Source organism: Magallana gigas, chromosome 4 (genome assembly GCF_963853765.1).
Source record: "Magallana gigas chromosome 4, xbMagGiga1.1, whole genome shotgun sequence".
Lineage (NCBI taxonomy): Eukaryota > Metazoa > Mollusca > Bivalvia > Ostreida > Ostreidae > Magallana > Magallana gigas.
Genome location: NC_088856.1, coordinates 39,729,436 through 39,754,279, shown reverse-complemented (window position 1 = coordinate 39,754,279; position 24,844 = coordinate 39,729,436). Strand labels below are relative to the sequence as shown.

Here is a 24,844-nt window from a genome sequence, read left to right as displayed (position 1 = left end):
ATGGTATGACCTCGTTGGTTGAGTCTTCTGTGGAGTTTGGTAAACTGAAACTAAAACGGTCATTAGATTCATCACAGTTTAACTCACATTCATGAAGATTCTGTAAAGCTACTGCTTTCTGGTTGCTGCGCGAAGAAGTAAATGTGTCTGTTTTATTATTACAGTCGTTTGCCAAATGTAACACCTTCTGTCGTAGTTCTGCTGTGAAGAAGTTGAAGATGGTTACTGCTTCGAGCCAGTTCTACTGCCAGCGCTTCTGAAACCACTGTGTTTATATAATTAGGATTTTGAATCTGAAAAACTAGAAAGTCTTTAACGAATGATGAATAACCATGAGCTTCACAGAACTGGTCTGCTAGATTCGGCATTTCCTCTACAGTTTTTGGATGACGCTCCTTAAGATACATTCCGAATTGATTACTACTGCTGTTTAGACGAAATTGTTCTTTCAAAAATAAGTCTTCAGTGTTCTCATACGATTTATCTCTATGCAATTCAGTTTCTCTTTTGATATTTCTAACTCAATTTCACTTTCAAACTTTTTAGCTTCTCTCTCTGCTACTCTTTCCATTTTTTAAAACTGTTCTCAGACAAGTATTTTCATATAGGACTTATATAATTATATCTTTCGTTTCCCTTTGTCTGAAATGATACATTTTCATTGGTTGAAACATGACATATGAGTGCCAGATATATTGCTATGTCTGACTGGTGGGATTAACATTTGGCAATGTGGTGGAAAACTAGTACATTTTTGTGCATTGTAAATTGCAACTTTTTAACACGTGCGGAACTGTAGCTCCCAATTTGTCTACCCGAATGTTTTCAGACTGGGAGCTACATGTAAATGCTGCACGTAAATGCATCCAATTAAGGATGGGGGGGGGGATACAAGTATGATTGACATGTGTAAGATAATGTTTTCCTTATTGTTTATGCAAGCCTTCCATAAAAGGAAATAACCCATGCTTAGACAGTGTGCAATAATCCTTAAACTTAAGGGGGGTGTGCGGCCATCTTGTACATTAAAGGATAAGAATGTAAATATGTTTTGAATCGGCTGTGTCTGCCCAAAACTGACAAAAACTGTTGCCAACAGATACAAAAGCAATAAGTACGGCATTCCACATGTGGTTTTATATGCAAATTATGCAAACAAGAACAGGACACTGCCTTTTAAATCATTAAAATGCTGTCAAACTGTGCAGCTACTGACTTATTTTGAAAATTTAGATATCTGAAAAAATGATGGGGTTGATTGGTGTCCTCTCTACAACCATTTCTTGAGCAAAAGTTTGAATCTTGCACATTAGTGTTGTAACTGTGTCTCAAAATAGGGTACCCTATCTTTATTTCATCGACATGGCATCTATTTTTAAAACAAGAAAAATCCAGTCTTTACTTAAAACTTCTGTGTCTATGTACATGTAGACATGTTAACTGTCCGAGTTGGCAGGTATTTCAGAACTAATGATTGTCAAGAAGATAATGAAACCTAGAGCCACATTGAAACAAAAGGACATCTCTTCTCTGATAAAAGCGGGAACGGCATCTGATGATTTGAACACCAAACAAAAAACAAAACAAAAAAACACAAAAGAATCAAGATTGACGAGATTTTCAAAGTGAAAGTCAGGTTTTCGTAAAAAAAAATGAGGGTATACGCTACGATACTAATTGTTCCAGAATTGTCGATGTTTTGTGACGTTGAAGTGATTTTTCACTTCATTACTTTGTCATTTCACATTTCAACACAATCGCTTTATGAACCCAAAGTCTTTAATTCAGTGTATATAGTGTGACCACAGAGTGAACTAAACATTTCACGTCTGTTTTAAACGGAAAAAATGAGGTCGATAGAACAATGTGACTGAAACTATTGATGAGGTTTTCAAGTAACAGTTCCATCAATCGCCAATACAACGTTATAAAAAGAGACGCCTGGCTTTTTAAACTCGTAAATTTAAACCATTCTTTAACACAGAGTTCGGTTTCCACACTCGTTATCAGGAAAGGTATCGATCCACGGTAGAAACTCGTCCCGCCATTTCAGCGTCATGTACGCAGTGGTAACGAATTTTCTCCAGTTCGTCTTGATTGTTTATACTTATTAGGTCTAAAGACACTTTAAGGTCCGTTGGACGCATTTGGTTTGAAGCCGATCGTAGACTGCTGTCCTTAGCAATGGTTGCAAGTAAAAATGTTGTGAAACTTTCACCAATTCAGCAATAAGGTCTAATGCATTTAGTGAAAAAATAAGCAGAAGTGTTAGAACACATAACATTGTATCCCGTGTAGATACTTGTGCATACCTCCTTAAAATGATATGAACCATGGTCTTAAACATCGATTTCCAATAAAACCTAATGCGGATAAACTCTGGAAACAAAACACTTAAAAACTTGCCAGTTAAAGTTACATTTTGTAAAACGTTTAAAAAAAATGTCGTGTAAAGACAACGTGTCCTCGATAATAAGGAGAATTAGGACATTGCAATTGGTGATTTGATGATCCAATTTTCTGGAATAATGTTTCATACGCCATCAATATGAGGAGCAAGAAGTATACACACTATTCATACTTCTAGTGAAAGTTGGATTTTGCAAAAAGTTTAAGGCAGAAGTGTCGTGTAAAGACAAAGTTTCCCTAATACATGAAGCGAACAATGCGAATTAGAACATAAGGAAACTTGAGCATCATATTTTCTGAAACAATGTTTCATCCGCCATTGATTTTGTGATGTTTTTGTGATGTTTCTATGTATTTATTAATTCATCAATATTGATATCATCATGGTTATTCTGAAGAATTAAAGTAGTTTTTGTCTTGTAAATTAGTATGACTTTTTTTTATATTGAAAGACAGGACGTGTAACTTTTACACCACAAATATCTGTATACAATAAAATCAATTTTTTCAATTTTTGTGACTATTTTTCATCCTTTTTTTCTGTTACAAAAAAATGCAGATTGGTTCAGAGAAGAAGAAAAAAGTATCTGAACGCAGGTTGAATACTCTAATCGAATATTTGCTAACAAATACGAGAAACCATCTATTGTTTTAATAATTTTTATCAAACATTAATTGTCCTTGTATCTCAATTAATGGCCATACGATGCATGACTGTACTAATATACATAAACTAGCACTCTGATTTATTATCAACAGTATTGTATTACACGGAGAGTTTTAAAGAAATATACAGAAAGCGAAATAAAATCATGACAAGTTGTAGCCTTGATAATTGAACCTAAATATGAAACATCATCGTTACGGTTCCTCTTTAAGTAGATCACATGCTTTAAAAATGTCACGCTTGCTTAAATCCGTGTAATGTCTTACAAAACGATGCATGTTATTTCATAATCATTAGACATGCACAATAAAAGGGTCAGTCAAAATATGATGTCGGCGTGCATACATATTACCGTAATATTTGGCATTTCAAAGTTAATTAATTTAAGCAGTTCGATTCTCGTTGAGATTTCAATATACATACTATGATTCGTATTCAAAACTAATTAAGATTGTATATATTTCATGATTTGAGCTTCCTGTAAAACATGGTCAAGTCATTGGTAAAAAGAATATAATGAAACGTCAAATGAATACACTTTTCAAATGTACTTTTTTGAGTGTCAAGGGTCAACATTTAATCACTCTGCTTCTACCTGTAGACTAGAATCTTATTCTTTAAATATGACATAACTGTGTTTCTCAAATTCGGTTTTGTTTAGAAGATCAAATCATTAGCAAAAATTATAGTCTTGTGAAAGAAACAAGAATATAGTGAATTCGCTATAGTTATTATGACGAATTCGTTATACGGATATAACGAATTACGGATATAACGAGGAAAAAATCATTGGTTCATAGGACTTCGTTATAAACAAGTTTTACTGTATTTACTTTCATGGAATGCTTGCGAAAAAACAGCAAGGAAAGCATTATAATAATGTTACTATACGTTAATCATACTTGTATTCCCTTAATGCTTCATTCGATGCATTTACTTGTAATAGATAATATACTAGCACTCTGCTTAATTCCGAAAGGTTCTAAAAAGGATATACAAAAAATAATATTCCAAAGATTTTATTTTCACTTTAATTTTTATCAAACTCCTCTTTAACCATGTGAAGAATACCACCAACAATTGGAAGATCGTTTTGTTGACTGCTTAGATCGAGATAAAAACTCATACGGCCTGCCTTTGTCATCATCTACACAAAAAGAAAATTTAAATTATAGTTTGATAGACGAGTATAAATAATTTGAGTTAATGTTTCATTAACACAAGTCTCATGGTATTTTTTCTGAATCACGTTCTGTCTTTTACAAAGATCTGACTTCAGTTGATTAAAAAAAAATCAAACCTTTTTGGTAAGTATCGATGTCACCCGTTATCCCATAAGCAATCAGTCCAAACAACACAAAGAGAGCAATCTAATTATAAACTCAGAGATACAGATAAAGCAAAATGTTTAACTACACTTGTATACGAAATATTTTTGCAGTCATCAACAGAGTAGAAATTGGCGAAGCAAAATCTTTATGAAAAAAATGTCTTATCAATTTTGAATTGCACATAAAATGGTAAGAAATTTTAATTATGGAACCCTACATGATCTGCTTGATTGGCCCTTAAAACTTATTACTGGCTTTGGTTGTACATTAATGTAAGAAAGTCACAAGATGAAGTATCGATGAAGCAGAGTAAAGAAAAATCAATTTTTTCAATCTTTTTAAAGAGATAAATGTAAAATCTGCATTCAGTTACCGAAAGTAGATAACAGTGTTATACAAATAAGATATGTTTTAACATTATAATTACGTATATTACGTATATTAGCAAGGAGCAAATTAAAGTGTTTTTATTAAAAAAGAAATCGCAACCTGTCAAACGGAATGTATGCACATGATTTCTTTTTGAGCGAATATATCTAAAACATTAGAATTCAAGTACATGTACAAAACTTAATTGAAATGTAATGCTGTTAAATTCTTAAAAACATTAAGTATTCTAGTAGAAAATGTATAAATCGTTACATTTCAATATCAAATGTTAAATATCATATTAGTCATGTCATAAAGTTATAAACTAGTTCTGGCTTTATTACAGGTTTACATACCAGGATTTTATGATCGTTGATCCCCATCGTTGGTGATTGATGAATTCTTGTCCGGAAAAGCAGGTTCTATAGCACAATATAATAGGCATCTTGTAATTATATCAATCCTACAGTTGTTTTTTTTTCTTCTCTTTTTAGTTAACTCGTGTATTACGTAATACTTTTCTATGTATATAGAATTTCGATACATCGCCGATCGTAACTTTAATGATTTTAGGATAACGATCTCAAATCATTTTGTAAAAATAATCTCTTCAAAAAGCAAATGTTATATAACTGATAGATGGTATTACAAGAGAGCCTTGATCTCCGACAAACTTTAAATGTTTTAAAATTAACACAAAAATAGTGTATTCAATGCATGATAGTTTGATGTTTACTACAGTTTTAAAGTTCCTGTTTTTTTGTATAAATACCGTATAACGGGTATTTTTTACGTGCTGCTAATTTTTACTAATTTTTACGAGTTTTATAAATCCGTAAAAATTAAACGCGTTAATTTTGACAGAAGTAAAAAAAACACCGCACGTAAATTTTCTACATCGTACGTATGAGAGCAATGTTTATGACCTTCAGCTCGGCTGTACATATAGGTATATTTGAGCGTTTTTGGTCACGTGGTGATAACAGTTCAGATCTTTCTATTTTGTAAAACTACATATAATGCCACGTTAGTTGCTAGATGTCTTTTTTTGGTTGGGAGAGAAAGGAAAAGAGAAAGAGAAAAAAAATTGAAATGGAGTAGTCTTTCTTCTTTCCCGGTAAATCGAACTGAGACAAGCACATGGTGTATATCAATGATGATACCCAGATAAATAGGAATAAGTAAAGTGTATATCACATATGAAATAAAGGTAAATGTATAAACACAATCATAAATATAAGGAATCGTTAACAGAAAAACGATTTTCTGATTTGTATATGTGTTAACTGTAACAAAGTCACGGTGAAGTTTTCCCCCTTTTACCCAATGATTTTTATTTTTACGGACATGTCCAATTCGTAAAAAAAATTACGCGTAAAAATTCATATCACCCTATTTTATGACAAATTCGTAAAAAATCACAGCAGTAAAAATTACCCGTTATACGGTATATAAAAAGAAATGTTGAATACAGGATCCTCAAATAATGAATAAAGTATGTAACAAATATGTCTGAAGTGGCATGTCTATGACATGAAAAAATGACAATAACAAACCGTGACCCATCGCAAAAATCCATAAAACGACAATTCAAAGCAGAGCAACACTGACCTCCAAATAGATAGAGGTAGGATCAGGTGCCTTAGAGGAGTGAGTATCCTCTGCTGACCGATCACACCTGCCGTGTGTTCATTGTCGTAATCGGGAAAAAAATCGGAAAATCCGTTAACAATTAGGCGATTAATTATGGTCTAACATAGAGTATGAAAAACGTCAGTCAGCATGCGACCCAGTGGTAGATTGTATTTGCTGATAAGGTCGTTGTATCGGCCATAGAACCTACGAAAAGATTACTTCAAGCGAGACTGTAGAAAGTCCTGTTTTATTAACTTGTTTGTCAGTAGCTTGCTTCACCTTAAAAACTGTTCATTTGAAAAACATGCCCTAGCGTATCGAATCAACCGAGAGACAAAAACACCATATGCAGGTGATAAAGGTTTATTGTTTAGTATGAAGGTTTATCTTTCTAACAAAAAAAAAATACCACAGTGTTACTGAATAATGGTTAAAGAAATTTCTGTTGAAAATAGAAAAAAATGAGGGCGATTAAATGAAATAATAGATACGACTGCCATCGATAGGGGAACTTATCTCGATTACAAACTGCGCTCTCCCGATCCCCCTTTTTGCTTTTATTAAGGTAAATTTTCTCATTCGTATGCTTTAGACAGAATCAAGCAATGTTATATACAGTTAAATATCGATATCACGAAGTTCGGGGGACCACGGAAAAACTTCGAGATATTTGGGTGTTCGAGATATCCGAAGTCGAAATTCTTCGACTCCATTAGTGTTTTTGTTTTTGTCCTGACATGTTAACACAGGAAGTCCTTATATGCACTATAATTTGAGAACCGGTATGAACGGAAAAAAAAGACGGAATATTGAAACGATGTTTTATTTATAGACATTTATAGACATTGCACATATACACTTAAATTTGAATCCTGGTCCCTGGCTGTCTTGAACCACTGAAGGACGGCTTCTTCTGTATCTTTGTAGGCTGCTGTCCTCATTTTCTTCCTCTGGGGTCCGAAGGTGCTCTGCTCATATGCTTCTTTGATCTTTTGGGCATTCTTTATCCACGTTGACAGGGTGTTGGGGGGGGGATCTCGTATTTCTTGGCGATGACCGCTTTACTTTCTATACCTCTTTCGACATCGGCAATGGCTTGAAACTTTGTTTCAATGGTGTGGGTCTTTAGCTTGCGCTTCAGCCCGGGAGTGGGGAGCTTGTCTTTGCTGTGTTGAGACATGTTGTTGAATGATGTACAGAATTCTGTACCATCTTTTATAGCCAAAGACAAATGTGTTAATTGTTTAATTTTTGTTCACATTAGAAATAAAATTTGTCATATTTAAATCAGCGCGTTGGTAATTTATCATGATTTAGTGTGTGTTATTAAATATATTTTTGGTATATTATTCATTAAGTAGAAGTTCACTTTGATCATGCATCGATATCGATTATACGATAATGTACGCTGCGCTATTTGGTAATTGAGTGACCGTGAACTTGTTTGCTTTATAAGTAGCGTGCATCATTATTCATATTATCGGTAATGTTAGGGGTGCATTCTTTTGGGAGCTGTGAACTTGTTTGTTTTATCAATCACCGGAGTATATACCCAAGCTGTTATAACAATTACCGTGTCATCGATAGCTGCACTGGCTAAGCGTGGAGTTAATAGACTATCAGTCTTGAGAAAAGGTGTGAATTGCCGCGGGCGAGAATAACGAGGACACGACATGCGGGGTGCGATTAGCAGACCGGAAAATTGACTTCACTTCGAGATAACCCAGGTAAAATTTGTTATTGGGACCGTAAACATACTTCGACATAAGCGGGGTATTCGAGATAACCGTATTCGAGATATCAGTAGTTTTTTAAATCATATATATAGGGAAAACGGCCGGGACCGGCGGCCGACTTCGACATAACCGGGGTATTCGAGATATCCCATGTTCGAGATACCGATATTTACCTGTATGTTCAATATTTCGTTTTGCTTAATTAATTCGTAAATCTGATTTTTCATTGTTAGTTTGCAATTCAAAGGCAAACTGTGAAGAATCAACATGGGTTGGTGTTCAAAAAGGAGATTCTGCCTTGGTTTATTATGCTTCAATATCAATAAAAATCAAACTGCTAATCTACCGATCTTCAAAAAACAAAACCGAATTTGAAAAATACAATAATGCCAGATGTAAAGAATGAGATTCTAATCAACATGTAGAAGCAAAGTACTATTTGACAATCCTTTGATTAAATGTTGATCCTTGATACTTAAAAAAGTACATGTAGAAAGTGTATTGATGCGTCAATACATTTTGTACTAATGACTTAAAAATGTTTTACAGGAAGCTTTAATGATTAAATATATAAAATTCTGATTAGTTTTGAATACGAGTCATAGCATGTATATTGAAATGTCAATGAGAATCAAAATGCCCAAAATAATCAACTTTTTAGTGCCAGGTAAAACTGTTATATGTACGCACGGCGACGGCGACATTATGTTTTGATTGACCCTTGTATTATGCATGTCTGATGGATATGAAATATCATGCGTCGATATTTGATACATTACACGCATTGAAGCAAGAGTGGGTTTTTTTTAAAGCATGCCATCTATTTAAAAAGCAACGATGATGTTTCATATCTAGGATCAATAATCAAGGCTATAGCTACAACTTGTCATGATTTTACTTTTCTTTCTATACATTTCTTTACCACTCCTTGTGTAATACATTACTGTTGATAATGAATCAGAGTGCAAATACATGTGTATTAGTGCAGTCATGCATCGTATGGCCATTAAGAAGATACAGGGACAATTAATGTTTGATAAAGATTATTTAAACAATATGACGGTTTCTTGTATTGGTTGGCGAACATTTCATTTGAGTATTAAACCTGCGTTTAGAGACTTTTTTTCTTCTCTGAACCAATCTGCAACTTTTTGTAGTAGAAAAAAAGGATGAAGAATAGCCAACACAAAAATTGGAAAAATGATATTATTGTATACAGATATATGTGGTGTAGAAATGAATCGTGTTGTCTTTCAATATTAAAAAAGTCATACCAATTTACCAGACAAAAACTACTGAATTTTTTGAGAATAACCATGACGATATCAATGTTAATGAAATAAACAAATGCATTGATCCAAGACATCACAAAATCAACGGCGGATAAAACGTTGTTTCAGAAAAAAGGATGCTCAAGTTTCTTTATGTCCTAATTAGCATTGTTCACTTTATGTATTGGGGGAACTTTGTCTTTACAAGATACTTCTGCCTTAAACGTTTTGTAAAATGCAACTTTAACTAGAAGTATGAATGATGTGTAAACATCTTACTCCTCATATTGATGGCGTATGAAACATTATTCCAGAGAATTGGATCATCTAATCACCAATTTTTCAATGTCCTCATTCTCCTTATGTACCCAGGAAACGTTGTCTTTGCACGACATTTTTTATTTAAACTTTATACAAAATGTAACTTTAACTAGCAAGTTTTTAAGTGTTTTTGTTTCCAGAGGTTATACGCATTAAGCTTTATTGGAAATCGATGTTTAAGACCATGGTTAATATCATTTTAAGGAGGTATACACAAGTATCACTACTGAATTCAAAATCCACTGATATTCCCAAAAATTGACTGACATTGTCTGACATCTACTGTATAACCACTGTACCCTACTGTAAATCCACTGTAAACCCACTGTACAGAGTTACTGTACCACACTGTATCCCACTGTACCCCACTGTACAGAGCCACTGTACTCCACTGTACTCCACTGGACAGCACAGTACCTACCCACTGACCAGCACTATACCTCACTGTACACCACTGTACGGGGCACTGACCAGCACTGTACGCCACTGTACACCACTGTACATGGTACTGACAAATACTGTACACCACTGTAACCCACTGTACCTAGTATGTTTTAATAAGTTATTATGTTTAAACAATGAATTGAATATTTACTTTATTTGTGACCAAAATCTGGATTTGTTTTGATTCTTTCCTATTGCTTACAAGAGAGAAAATGGGCTCCTATTTCTTTAAGATCATATATAATTACATGCGCGATCAGAATTCTTTCCAGGGAAAGGGCAGGGATACTTGTTTTCTGGGGGAGCTTAGACATATTTTGGATAGTTGTACTATGTAAGTTTAAAAAAAAAATAATTATCCTCTGACCCCCCCCCCCCCCCCCCCCCAATCCTCCGATCCACGCATGTATTTATCTAAAAACTCGGAATCCAATTATCATACAAAATATAGCAACTTATTCAATAAAAAGGGGAAAATATTTTTATATATTTCAAAATCAATGTTTTAGTAACTAAACATCTAGTTGATTTTTTTTTTACAATGAATTTCATTTAATCAATATTGTCAAATAAATATTAGTATATATGTTACATTAAAGTTTTAAAATTAAGAGAATCTAAAACTATGAATTACAATTTATAGATAGTTTTAGATTTTCTGAATTTTAAAACTTTAATGTTACATATATGTGGAGGAGGGACAATTTTTTTAACGATAAAAAAAATTCCACCATATTGCTCAACATACTGACTTATTTTAAAAGAGAGAAGATAACTGGTCTGGACTTTAAAATGTCTTTGAAGTTTTACTTCACAGGAAGATCAGCGAGTCAGTATCTGTGTATAGTATACATACTTTCAGTAGATCAAAAGGTGTGAATGTCCCAATATTCAACCTTGTAGATTGTCAGTCTGACACCTTGTTCAAGATATTATGTAATTCCCTTATCAGGGTATTTGTGGTCTTAAGATTATTAAATCCATTTGAAATATATTTTTTAAAAAACATAACATGTATGAATAAACGAAATACTCTTTATATTAATCATTTTAGATGCGTTTTTTATTATTTAAATCAAGTCGGATATTAAACATGTTAAACATTTATAAATCCTCAACCCCCCCACCAGTCGCTGGTATCAAAATAAGAATTGTGTTAAATTAAAAATGAAATATGGTGATAACGAACAGTGTTCAAATAATATTTCACCCTATTACCATAACGGTACTTTTAATTAAATACTTTTGAATTTGAACACTGTTCATTATCAACACATGTAATACATCTACATGTATCTTCTCTTGCATAGCTAAGAATGTCGCCATGATATACATGTAGTAACAGTTTTAATAAGAAAAAATATACCCCTTCTTCCCCCCCTCTCTCTCTCTCTCTCTCTCATGTTGTAACTATTCTCCTCCAAAGTCAGGAAGGCATACATAAGCCCCCCCCCCCCCACGGCGCGCAATATTTTTGCTGCATCACAATTTAATTTTAGCATCTCTTCAATTGTAAGCGACACCTTAATTAATAGGCAAACATGTTTATTTTCTCTTTCCGTAATAAGTGAATTGTGTAAGGGTCGGATAAATGAGAAAAATAGTTTAATTTATTATTCAGTAATTGTAAATACGCAATTTATTTTTGAATCATGTTGAATTTATATGACCTAATAAATTTCACGACGATGAATGAGCATGCAGTCCAAAACATGCATACAAAATTTTCTTTTTAAAACAAACTTATGAGCTATTAAAGCTGTATTTACTGATTATACATTCAGTTGGAACTTGTTGCACGAAAACGTCACTCCATGGAAAACGAACTCCATTACTTGTCATCGTATAATGGCTGCCTTACATTCAAGTGAATATTTTTACTGATCGTATGGTTTTCTTATACAATTATATTTGTTAAAATTAACGTCTTAAACAATGTCAAGTGCTAAACACAATGAACTGAGTTAAATCTTTAAAGCAGAATTAGTTTACTGAATTTTTCAATTGTGCTTTACACACGTGCTCGGACGACATTTCCGTATCAAATCGCTTCGTTTGGTCATTAAAACAAAAAGATATTCAAACTATGACGAATTCTGACTAATTATTTATATCTTGTGTAATATTTGCTTCCTGTGTATAGTGATTAGCAGCGTTCACGATCGCAGGTGGACTTCCAGCCCCGGAGGCTTTCACACCTCTAGAAATTAAGCCCCGCCCTCACCTGAGATTTACCACCCGGTAAAAAAAGTTCGGCCTTTAAAACGATCTTTCGTTTTTTCTTCTGGGTTTTTTTTTCTTCATTTGCTGAAACCAGTTTATTGTATCATAGCAAACATTTCAAATCTTCTATAAAATCTCTCTCTCTCTCTCTCTCTCTCTCTCTCTCTCCATGCTAACGTACGAATATTTTAGTATTTAAATAAAGTATTTCCGGTAACATGTAGTAATGTTGACAGCGGCTAAATCTACATATTGGCATTAAAAAAAATTAAAGTGTGTATTTATCTGTAGTTTCGGGATAATGTCCATGGATTCAAATGATTTGAAGTTCGTTATTCAATGATTGTCTTAAAAATTCTTAATGATTGAAAGTCAACGCTAAAAAGTAATATTTTATATCGACAGTGTACTGTCTCCTTCTTTGTGTATGTCTACAGAAAAAATCTTTTGTCTGTCTGGGAACAACGAAAAACCCGGAACTAACAGAAAGGCTCAGACTATACACACGGCCGGGTGACTGTGTCAAGGTGTGAAAACTGACCACCTGTGTATATGTGTTGGGATAAATAGATGTAAACGTCGGGAAAATACACTGTTAAAACAAAAAATATGAATTTTCACTTTTGATTAAAAAAAATCATTATGGCTGTCGGGTGCATTGGGATCATAATCATTTAAAATCTGTCTTTAAAAATTATTATTATTTACTTACATGTAGGACTAGTTTTATGTAATGTTTGCACACAAGTGGGATTTATTATATCTATTTAATAGTGATTGCACATCGAGGTCAAAATTTAAAACAAAATGCATTAATTTTTATAACCGATTGCTTAACATGAATCGTTTCGACATAACACAGTACTGCAAGGGGTATCAAGTGGATTCGGGAAGAAAAAAAGGGGGGGGGGGAGTGATATTATTTATATAATTACATTTCATTTTTCGACTTAAAGTTAGCAGATATTTTTCTAAAACCACGGAGTTGGTTGGCAAAAATAAACGTAAGACATAAAGAAAAATAATCGATATGTAAAAGAAGCAGTTTAATAGACAATCAATTTCTTATTATTCTAATCGATTTCTGATAAATAGATTCTCTCTCTCTCTCTCTCTCTCTCTCTCTCTCTCTCTCTCTCATGAATTTTCTAGTGCTAAAACTTGAGGCCCTGAGTCAGAAAGGTATAAGCACGTTAAAATCCCCTTACGGCATCACAACCGCCACTTCCAACATAGATTTTATTGTGAACTTTTCTACGCTTGCAAATGACACCAATACAATATTGTCAGAAAGTGATATACCTGAAAACTCTCTCTCTCTCTCCCTCTCTCTCTCTCTCTCTCTCTCTCTCTCTCTCTCTGTCTGTCTCTGTCTGTCTCTCTCTCTCTCTCTCTCTCTCTCTCTCTCTCTCTCTCTCTCTCTCTCATTATACAAAACAAAAGTGTGTAGCGTAGGGCATTTTATATATCTTATTTCTTAAACATTTAAAAGTAAATCATATATTAAGAAAACTGTACAGCTACGCATATTACAACATGTTACAACCTTCCTTGATTTAAATCATTCCTTTTATTTCTTGCTGAAATTGATGATACAGTTAATTACCGCTTAATATGTCACTGATTATGTTTAAAATTTATAATGTATTCTGCAGTAGGTGTTATTTTGTAAAATTAAAACCCGACATTTGCAATGTATATTTAAATATTTTAATCAAAAGAAATCAATGAACAAATGAGCTAGAAACTCGCACGCTATCTTCAAAATGTACCTGTGTAGTCAAGCGGGCAGTCATGATATTTGGACATGCGTACAAAAAAAGCAAGCATGGATATATTTTGTGGATTCTGTGTTTAATTGACTGTTTTTAGTGGCTAACACACAGTTTATGAGACACAGAGAATTAACAACCCGATCATTTAAACGAGGGCTTGTCATATATCATCAATAAGAAATGATTATGTAACCTTGCTGGTGGGGGGGGGGTGAGGGGTATTTTCGAATGACTGGCAGAATGAACATTATGACATGTACTTTCACCTTATAGCTAGAGAAATTATCATAATTTCATGATCGTAACATTCAATAACAATAGACATAAAGAAAACGTATTAAATAAATTTAACGACCTGTTGCATTTTTCTGTCAAGTTATCTGTATACATAATGATAATGCTATATACAGCATAATAAAAATAAATATCGAAGAAAAAAAATATACTGAAGATTTAAAAATCTGATTTTTTTCTCAAATTAATAGTACAGTGCGGTACAGTGGGGCACAGTGATGGTTAGTGCCCGGTACAGTGGCGTACAGTGGGGTACAGTGCTGGTCAGTGCCCTGTACAGAGGCGTACAGTGGGGTACAGTGGAAATCAGTAGGACTGTACAGTGATGTACAGTGGGATACAGTGCTGTTCAGTAGAAATGTGCAGTGGGGTACAGTGGGATACAGAGGAAGTCAGTGAAATGTACTGTGAGGTACAGTCAATGTGCAGTGGATGTCAGACAATGTCAGTCAATATTTGGGAATATCAGTGGATTTTGAATTCAGTAGTGTATCTACACGGGATACAATGTAATGTGTTCTAACACTTTTGCTTATCTTTTCACCAAATGCATTAGACCTTATCGCTGAATTGGTGAAACTTTGACAAAATTTTTACTTGCAACCATTGCTTAGGACATCAGTCTACGATTGGCTTCAAACCAAATGCGTCCAACGGACTTTAAAGTGTCTTTAGACCTAATAAGTATAAACAATCAAGACGAACTGGAGAAGAAATTCGTTACCACTGCGCACATGACGCTGATTCGGCGGGACGAGTTTCTACCGTGGATCGAGGCAGAGTCTTACCTTTCCTAAAAACGAATGTGGAAACCGAACTCTGTGTTAAAGAATGGTTTTACGAGTTTAAAAAGCCATGCGTCTCTTTTTATAACGTTGTATTGGCGTTTGATGGAACTGTTACTTGAAAACCTCATGAATTGTTTCAGTCACATTGTTCTATCGACCTCATGTTTTCCGTTTAAAACAGAGGTTAAATGTTTAGTTCACTCTGTGGTCACACTATATAATTAAAGACTTGGAATTCATCAAGCGATTGTATTGAAATGTGAAATTACAAATTACTTCAACTTCACAAAACATCGACAATTCTGCAACAAACAGTATCGTCGCATATACCCTCAATCTTTAACGAAAACCTGACTTTCACTTTGAAAATTTCGTCAAAATTGATTCTGTTGGGTTTTTTTTTTTTTTTTGTGTTCAAATCATCAGTTGCCGTTCCCGCTTATATCAGAGAAGAGATGTCCTTCTGTTTCACTGTGGCTCTAGGTTTCATTATCTTCTTGACAATCATTAGTTCTGAAATACCTGCCAACTCGGACAGTTAACATGTCTACACAGAAGTTTTAAGTATAGACTGGATTGTTCTTGTTTTAAAAATAGATGCCATGTCGATGAAATAAAGCTAGGGTACCCTATTTTGAGACACAGTTACAACTGTACATTAGTGTGCAAGATTCAAACTTTTTCTCAAGAAATGGTTGTAGAGAGGACACCAACCAACCCCATTATTTTTTCAGATATCTAAATTTTCAAAATAAGTCAGTAGCTGCGCAGTTTGACAGCATTTTTAAATGATTAAAAGGGCAATCTCCTGTTCTTGTATGCATAATTTGCATATAAAACCGCATGAGGAATGCCGTACTTATTGCTTTTGTATCTGTTAGCAACAATTTTGGTCAGTTTTGGGCAGAAACACCCGGTTCAAGAAATATTTACATTCTTATCCTTTAATGTACAAGATGGCTGCACGTCCCCCTTAAGTTTAAGGATTAGGCCTATTGTATTTTATATAGTTAAAAATACACTTGCACTCTGTTTAGTTCTAAAAGGTTCTAAGAAGGATATTAAAAAACTAATCCTCCAAAGATTTTATTTTCATTTTCATTTTTACTTATTTCCACTTTCAACCTTTTCCAGGGTTGTCATACTGCCGATATCTCCAATAAGCATTGGAAGATCTTTTTCTTGACTGTTTAGCTCGGGATAAAAATTCATACAGTCTGAATTTGTCATCACCTACACAAAAAGAAACTTTAAACCATAGAATGGCAGTATAAATGATTCGATTTAATGCTTCATGAACACGTCTCATGGTATTTTTTTTTCTGAATCACGTTTTGTCTTTTACAAGGGTCTGACTTCAGTTGATAAAAGAAATCAAACCTTTTTGGTTAGTAACGACGTCACTTAATATCCCATAAGCAATCAGTCCAAACAACGCAAAGAGAAAATCTAATGATAAAACACAGAGATACAGATAAAGCAAAATGCTGAACTACACTTGTATGCGAAATATTTTCGGGCGAATTCTCAAAATCATGAAAAAAATTCCTAATTGTAACTTCAATTTAATCAGATTTCTTATTTTCAGTTTCATTTATTACATTCTCCTACAAAAGTGAAGGGGGCAAATATATGATATTTCCATTTATTATTATATGTAAGTTTAAGAAAAGTGCCTGCTGCAAAAAAAGGGGGAAGCGGCACCCCCCCCCCCTTCCAACTCCCCATCCCTGATGCTACGTGCTTTTGATGTGTACACACGGTGTGCTCTGGAGTATTGTTCTGTAATCCCAATTTGGACTCGGCCACTAATCGGCGCAAAAAAATAATTATGAGACATTTTGGCGCGGAGTCCTGCTATACCATTCACGCAACGGCTGATATCACGATCTAGTGGTTTGAATGAACCACTGGGAGTAAGTCAAATAAATTTTTTGACATTTGTTTTTTAACAACTACATGCATATTATACTTTGGATCGATTGTTTTGGAAGAAACCTATTGAATTAATATATATATATATATATAATATATATATATATATATATATATATATATATATATATATATATATATATATATATATATATATATATATATATATATATATATATACACTTGACAAACATGTATATTTAGTAAGACACGTGAGTTTTGTGCCCTTTTCAAGATGAATGAAATTTAATTACCTTTTTAAAATGTTAAATGTAGATAATTTATAAATTGCTGATGAAGGCTTTTTGATATTTCCGTTTATTGATGTTAGGCAAATAGTTAAACGCGTAAAACGTTGGCAATTCAGAACAAAAAATAAACAGCTTTTGATTCAAATAGTATTATTGACGAATATTAAGTTCACAATTTGGAAATCATTTCCACGATGATAATAATATCTTCATTGTAAATCGGTATAAAAGGAAGCGTTCAGTTGGAATCAATCCCGTGTTAATTTACTGAACTCAAAATTATATATAACTGTTCAAAAACCCTTCACTGATCTCAACCAATACTTCAATCATGAAGGGGTTAGGTTCCAGATGCTTATTACTATTGATATGTTTTCATTGAAAAATCAATGCAACTCCACAGTGGCAGATTGTAGCCTTGGTAATTGATACAAGACATGACTTATTGTTAGATGCTGTTATTGAAATAGATAACATGCTTTTTAGAAATCCCTTTTCAAAATAACAACACATGTTACGTTATCACCAGACATGCACAATAAAAGAGTTCATTAAAAAGTAATATCAAATCGTCAATAACTATATATTAAGCATAGCTTGTCAATTTGCATACTCTGATTTTCATTGGTATATTTCATTTGAGTAAATATTAATTCAATGTAAAAAAAAAAAATTACCAATCTTATAATGAAAAGTTCCACATCAAACCAATATAAGGGGGGGGCGTACACTAGAACGGGATTAATTTACGCTACAGCGCGGGTATGATAAGGCAACTCTCAGCGATCAAATTCCTCTGATCGATATGACGTCACAATAAGCAGCATGATGTCATATTTTACTCAGAAACGATTTTAACTTTTTCTCTGGTTTAAATTATAAAAACTACAGGCATAAAATATCACTAGAAACTCGTCTAACTGAATAAAGCTTCGATTTCTCTCTATTATGTATAATTATCATTTATGACGTCACAAGCATATTTAATAGAGAAGATCATGTATCGGAATGCAGTGTAAACAATGCGGAAATAAGACTTATTTAATACAGATACCTAAGATTTAGATGAGTGTCAGTTAGGATATAATCAGGATAATACAGGCATGGATATTTTGTTTTATCAGCGAGTGTTTTAAGGTAAACAGATCAACATTTATTTGGCTTTACCATCCTTTCCTCTGTCAATGTGTACAAAAAGGTAAAACTATAACACTACCACGGATATTATGAAAGATGACTTTGGTAAATATCAACGGTATATGACCTAAACTACTTGAAAAGTGCTGCTAGAATCCTGTGCTTCGTTGTTTTAATTGAAAAATACGTAGTATTGTCAACGAAATTATAGAAGTTGAGAGGGTTTCCGATAAATATTTACAATATCTTTTTTATGCGATTAACAATAGGATTCTAGCAGTGATACCAATAAACATGAACTAATTGCCAATCGAATTATAGTAGCAAACATACAAATAAATTCGAGGTAGTGTTACACTTTTTAATTTTTTGTTAAGGTAAAACAGTGATCAATTTTTAACTGTCACGTGATAACATGGCTCGGCAGCTTCAAAGATTGAGTCGATTCCGAAGTAGAAAAATGATATCTTTGGGAACACATTCACTTGGTATTCATATTCAGCACTGTTTTCAAATTTATCATAATTTTGACGGTCATTAAACTCGGAGTTGCCTTAACCTACCCGCGAGAGTCTTGCGTGTGTGTTGCTTCTCTATCCTTGATTTGTGAAATAGAAAATGTGTTACTCGAAAGTTCTTGTTATTCGTTTTCAACAGAACTTTCTTCAACCGATATTCTATAATACTGATTGTTCTTTTTTTTTTAAATATATTATAGACATACTACCTAATACATATTTGTTAAATAATTCATTTAATACTTTGGTACTTTATTTTTAAAATTTCTTCATATAAAGATAAAAAACTAATTAGGTCCTTAAAAACTGTAGTAAATAACTAACTACCATGAACCAAACACTATTTTTATGAAATCTATAAACATTTAAAGTCTGATTATTTATTTCAAATAATAAAAATTATAACAATGTACAGATCAGTTAAACAACATTTGCTTTTGGAAGAGATTTATTTTACAACATGTTTTCAGATCATGTTCATAAAACCATAAAAGTTACGATCGACGAAGTAACGCATACTGGTATCAGTCATGCTTTTGACGGGAAAAAAATGTTAGCTGTGTATTAAAGTTCCAATTATTGTAATTGTCATTATAAACACTATGAAAACAGTAATGTACGGGATATCTTTCGTTGATGTACATTTTAGCGCGTGTTTTAATCATATCTATATTATGATAAAAGTATCTTGCGTAAATGCTGTAACACTGTAAAGGACATAAGCCAAAAATGAGCTCATTCGTTTTTTTGTTTTTTCTTCAAATAGAGTTACGCCGCTCCATGAAATGCAACATACGTCCAAATTCAAGCACGTAGCATCAGAGGGACAGGGGAGCCTGCCCCCCCCCCCCCTATTTTTTCTCGCAGCAACTAATTTTTTTAAATTTACATATAAAAAATTGAGTTCCCCCCCCCCACTTTTTTGTGATTAAGTAAAAAGTTGATTAGAAGATAAGGAAACTAGGAGTGAAATTGAAGTAATACACTACACCAGCCCCCCCCCCCTCCCCTCCCCCCTCAACGATTAGGAGTTTGAAGATTTTTGAAAATTTCAGATTTCTTTTTTTTTCTTTGCTTGTCAAGATTTTTTGGATGAGTCTGACCACCCCCCCCCCCCCCCACTTCCAAAATCGATGCTACGTCCCTGCCGTCCAATTAAGTTTGTTTTTTTACGTACGTCTGGAAACTAGAATTAAGTTAAATTTAAAACTACAACTGCTGATGGAACGGATTCCAGTATCGTTGGACCTAATCAACCTTAAATAAACAAAAATGTTAATGGCACTTGGAAATGGGGAACCTGTATGCTAGGCTACTAGGATAGGAAACTCTAAAGTGATTAGATAGTGGTTATCAGTATATCTTAAAGAATACAAATCTTTCAATAAGGTTGTCATATTATTCTTGGTTTAAGAAAATAAATCTCTTTAAAGGAACGTTAACACGATTTCAGCTCAAAATGTGAAAATCTATTTTTTTCAATTTCAATGTTTAGATTGGTAAAAATAGGTACTTTTAATGCTTTGTCAAAATTTGAAAGTCAAATAGTGAGTTATATGTAATATACAGAGTTTAAAAATGTTTGTTTTTGGTAACAAAGTTCTAGCTCTCATATGGTTTACATATGTGTTCTATTGAAATGTGTCTCAATCAAATGTTGCTTTTTTCTGTTTATTTTATTATCTATGAACACATTAACTTAGATTACCTTGTTTGCCAGGAGTCATTTGGTCAAAGAAATAGCAATTCCACACTTTACATTATTTGTAAACAAATGTAAGACTCGAGCTTTGTTTACATAACAATGATTTTTTTTTACCTCAGTCTATATCTCTCTTATAACGTGACTTCTTACTTTCAAATGTTAGTTAATCATTCAAAATGATCAAGCAAACTATTTTAAACATAAAAAAAAATTAAAAATGTTGATCTAAAACAGGGTCCAAGTCCCTTTAAAATGGCGGTTATATTCTTTGATGAGTTTAATCCCGTATGGAATGTACTAGTATTTTCGTTTTCTGTCTGTTTCTGCGTTTTTAATTACGGAAACTAGATAAGAAAAGCACTTGCTTCATCCATAGTATTCTTTTGTACCCTTCAACAGGCTAGTTAGCGTAGTACGTTTTTATGAACCTATATTCCGAAGTACTATGCCAAATATGACAGACTTTTCAATCTGAATGTACGAATTCGTGAGGTTTATTGACTCAATCACAGTAAAACACTCACTTTGATGAGAACCAAGAAAGTTTTATATATGTATTACGCGCCTTTTTATCTCTTATTTCGTCAAGAAACATACTAAGCATACAACGGTTTACATTAGACTTCACATTGAATTTGCGCTAGAATGCCCACGATAAATGTAGAGATTGATCGAGCGTTTGTACTTGGTGTTACGTGTAATAAATACTCGCTATTCAAGTGTAAACTGCGATTCCTTTGCTGATTGGATTTTGTCTAAAATCTGATAAGGTTAAGACCAGGGGATGATTGAACTTTAGCCCCATGCTTTACTCTCTTATTGATCAAGTAGAGGTGGGAGGTGTATGTTTTCATAATTACGACCACATATTGTTATAAATAGAAAAAGAGAAAAAAACATTCAGTTAAAAACTCTGCATTTTGACAAGTCTTTAAATGGAGTGAGTTATTACACACCTAAAAGTTTATCACAAATATTTAACATACAAAACAACAGAATTTACGAAACAAGTGAAATTAAAAACTAATTATGACAATGAATTTATATCGCTTACATATTTCACTGACTGAATTCTCTTTAAAAGTAAGAAAATGTTATGTATAGGGTTGGGAAAATTAGTCGGTATATGTAGTATATTCCCTGCTTCGTTCGCCCCAATGATTAACCAGAAACCATATTGATACGTTATTTCATTTTTTTTTATTGTTACCAAACTCTTCATATTCGTAGATAATTTATTCAGGTTCTTCACCTAAAAAGCTTGGTTATGTGGAAAAATGTTTTAGGTTGGGATCAAAATTTAAAATTATTACGCAAAAAAAATATTTTAGATTAAACTAAAAATTATACATAAATGTGCAAAAAAAAACCCCTTTACTGATCTCAATCAATACTGCAATCCTGGGAGGGGGAATACGTAAGTCCCAGATACTTTTTTACTATTTATATATTTCATTGAAAAAATAACGTGTGCTATTTCCCTATCGCAGCTGTAGCCTTGGTATTCGACCCTAGACGTGGAATATCGCTGCCGTTTTTTTTTAAAAGACCACATCCTTCCTATAAAATACCTTCTTATTCTTTACATATTACATGTAGTCTCAAAATAACAAAACCTGTTACTTTATCACCAGATATGAATAATAAAAGGATCAATTAAAAAAGTAATATTACATTGTTAATAACTGTTTTTTAGCCATGCAAAATTGATTAATTTATGCAGTTTTATTTCAATGATATTTCTTTACATTGACTCATATTCAGGATAATTAATGAGCATTTATTTGTTTGGAAGAAGTAATAGAAATGCTACTACATACATATTTGTTACATACTACATTCGATGCTTGGGTACCCCGTATTCAAATTTTATTTCTTCATATAAAGGAAAACGTATTAAGAACTTTAAAACTGCAGTAAACAGCATATCACCATTTAATACAGTATTATTGGGAATTTTAACATTTGAAGCTTGTTGAAAGTCAAGGTTAGCTTGTATTACAACATATAAGTTATATAACATTTCTTTTCTAAAGGGCTTGAATTTCTAAAATGTTTTTAGATCATGTTCATAAAATCTTAAATCTAACCATCGACGATGTATCAAATTTCCCTTTACGTAGAAAAGTATTACGTACAGGACACAACTAAATGAAAAAAAAACCACGTAGAAATGATATAAATACAAGGTGTATATCATTCTGTGCTTCAGAACCTGCTCTCGGGACAAGAATTGGTCAGTAACGAACGATGGGGATCAACAATCATAAAATCCTGGTAAGTAAAACTGTAATAAAACTACATTATTTAACCGTATTCTTTCAACTAATTCATGTATATGATATAACAATATGACTTATATGTAATATGACTTCTATGATCTTTTATATTTGATTGAAAATAATTCAATTAATAATGCATTTTACCCCTTAAAATCCTTCCAATGTAACATGGTTTAAAACATTTAAAATGTTAAAATGAAAATTAAGTACTGTAATCCAAATGTCTGAAAATATTTGCACAAACGGCTGTCATATGTTGATGGTCAAGTTTGACAGCTTAAAAATTTCTTATCCACGAAAACTTGTTCACCTTGTTTTTTGGTTATAATTATAGTGAAATAACTTTTCTCTGTATGACAGTATGACACTATTTCAATGGCTGAATGTAGATTTTTCTCAAAGATTAAAAATTAAAAGTTATTCTTACCATCTTATTTTCAACCAAAAATTGGAAAGACATTCATGCATAACGATTTAGCTTAAACGGTTCACCATTCTCTATGCTGCTGATGATAGCTCTTGTCTATTGTATAAAGTTTATAATTATATTTTTTTCCACGTATTTCTTATTTATCATTAGATTGTCTTCTTTGTGCTGTTTGGACTAATAGCTTATGGGATATCGGGAGACGTCGATACCGACCAAAAAGGTTTGATTTGTTATATCAAATTTGTTTAGATCCAAAATTCAAGAGACTTGTGGTAATGAAATGTTCAAGCATATCATGTTTTCTGTTAAATTATGACTGAAGTTTCTATTTTTGTAGATGTTGGCAAGGGCAAACTGGATAAACGGTATTTTAAATCTGAACAGCCAAGGAAAAGATCTGATTGGTGGAATTATAAGAAGAATGGTCTTGCTCAAGGAAAGGGTTGAAAAAAAAAGCATGAAAAGATATAAATAAAGTGAAAATGAAATCCTAAGTATTATATTATTTTCTGTGAATTATATCTTACAACTTTTAAAATTAAACAGAGTGCTTGCATATAAGTATCAGAATGATTCGAAATCACACATTAGGAAGATACAAGTATGAATAATGTATGATGAAAAAATATAATGCCTGTTTGGTAGCAAGAGCTATGTGATATGACCTTGACATTCTTGACAAATAGAATCGTGATTCAAGGTCACTGTTTACATGTATTCATTAATTACAAACAATTATGGTAAAGTGTGAGCAAAATTTATGCCTTGGTAAAAAATCTGGGTTTTAAAGAGATATCCTATGAAGTTTTGACCTAAATCAAAAATTCCAAAAAAAAAAAACTGTCAACCATCTAAAAAAAATCCATATAACGAATTACCAACTCACAAGAGAACAAACACAAAACCCTTAAAAAAGATGGAGGTGGGTCAGGTGCCAAGGTGGAGTAAGCATCCCCTGCTGACCGGTCGCACTCACCGTGTGCTCCTTGTCACAATTGGGGATGTCATGATGAAGGTGTCAAAACGCGGGGGTGTTAAGGAAGCATATGGAATTTGAGTTGCATGTAATTCCGTGAAATCACAAATTTTAATTATTATGTACATATTCAAATATCTAAGCAACGAAACGTAGATCAAAAACATATAAAAAATACTGAAGACAATTTTTTTTCCAGAAATTAGTTTGTGTTACGTAGATTTACACATTGATGACGTCATGACTAAAAGTTGAATGTCGTGTGAATTTGACCGGAAAGCATTGTAAACATATTCAAAATATAACTAATCTAAGAACTCTAATAAAGTATTATGGTGTGATTTATT

The 24,844-nt window shown here is 32.9% G+C and overlaps 2 long non-coding RNA genes across 3 annotated transcripts; one reads left to right on the top strand and one right to left on the bottom strand.

Moving 5' to 3' along the window:
• Positions 1–4,105: 4,105 nt before the first annotated feature.
• On the bottom strand, positions 4,106–5,228 carry LOC109619532 (uncharacterized). The gene is made up of 3 exons (XR_010713083.1): positions 5,133–5,228; positions 4,377–4,446; positions 4,106–4,223 (listed from the first exon to the last, which is right to left on the bottom strand). It is a non-coding gene; the product is annotated as an uncharacterized lncRNA (long non-coding RNA).
• A 2,672-nt stretch (positions 5,229–7,900) lies between these two features.
• LOC136274783 (uncharacterized) lies at positions 7,901–24,009 on the top strand. Of its 2 annotated transcripts, none has more exons than XR_010713205.1 (4): positions 7,901–8,138; positions 23,022–23,086; positions 23,672–23,741; positions 23,859–24,009. It is a non-coding gene; the product is annotated as an uncharacterized lncRNA (long non-coding RNA). The 2 variants fall into 2 exon arrangements; XR_010713206.1 differs by lacking the exon at positions 7,901–8,138 and adding an exon at positions 18,568–18,586.
• The last annotated feature ends 835 nt before the right edge of the window (positions 24,010–24,844 follow it).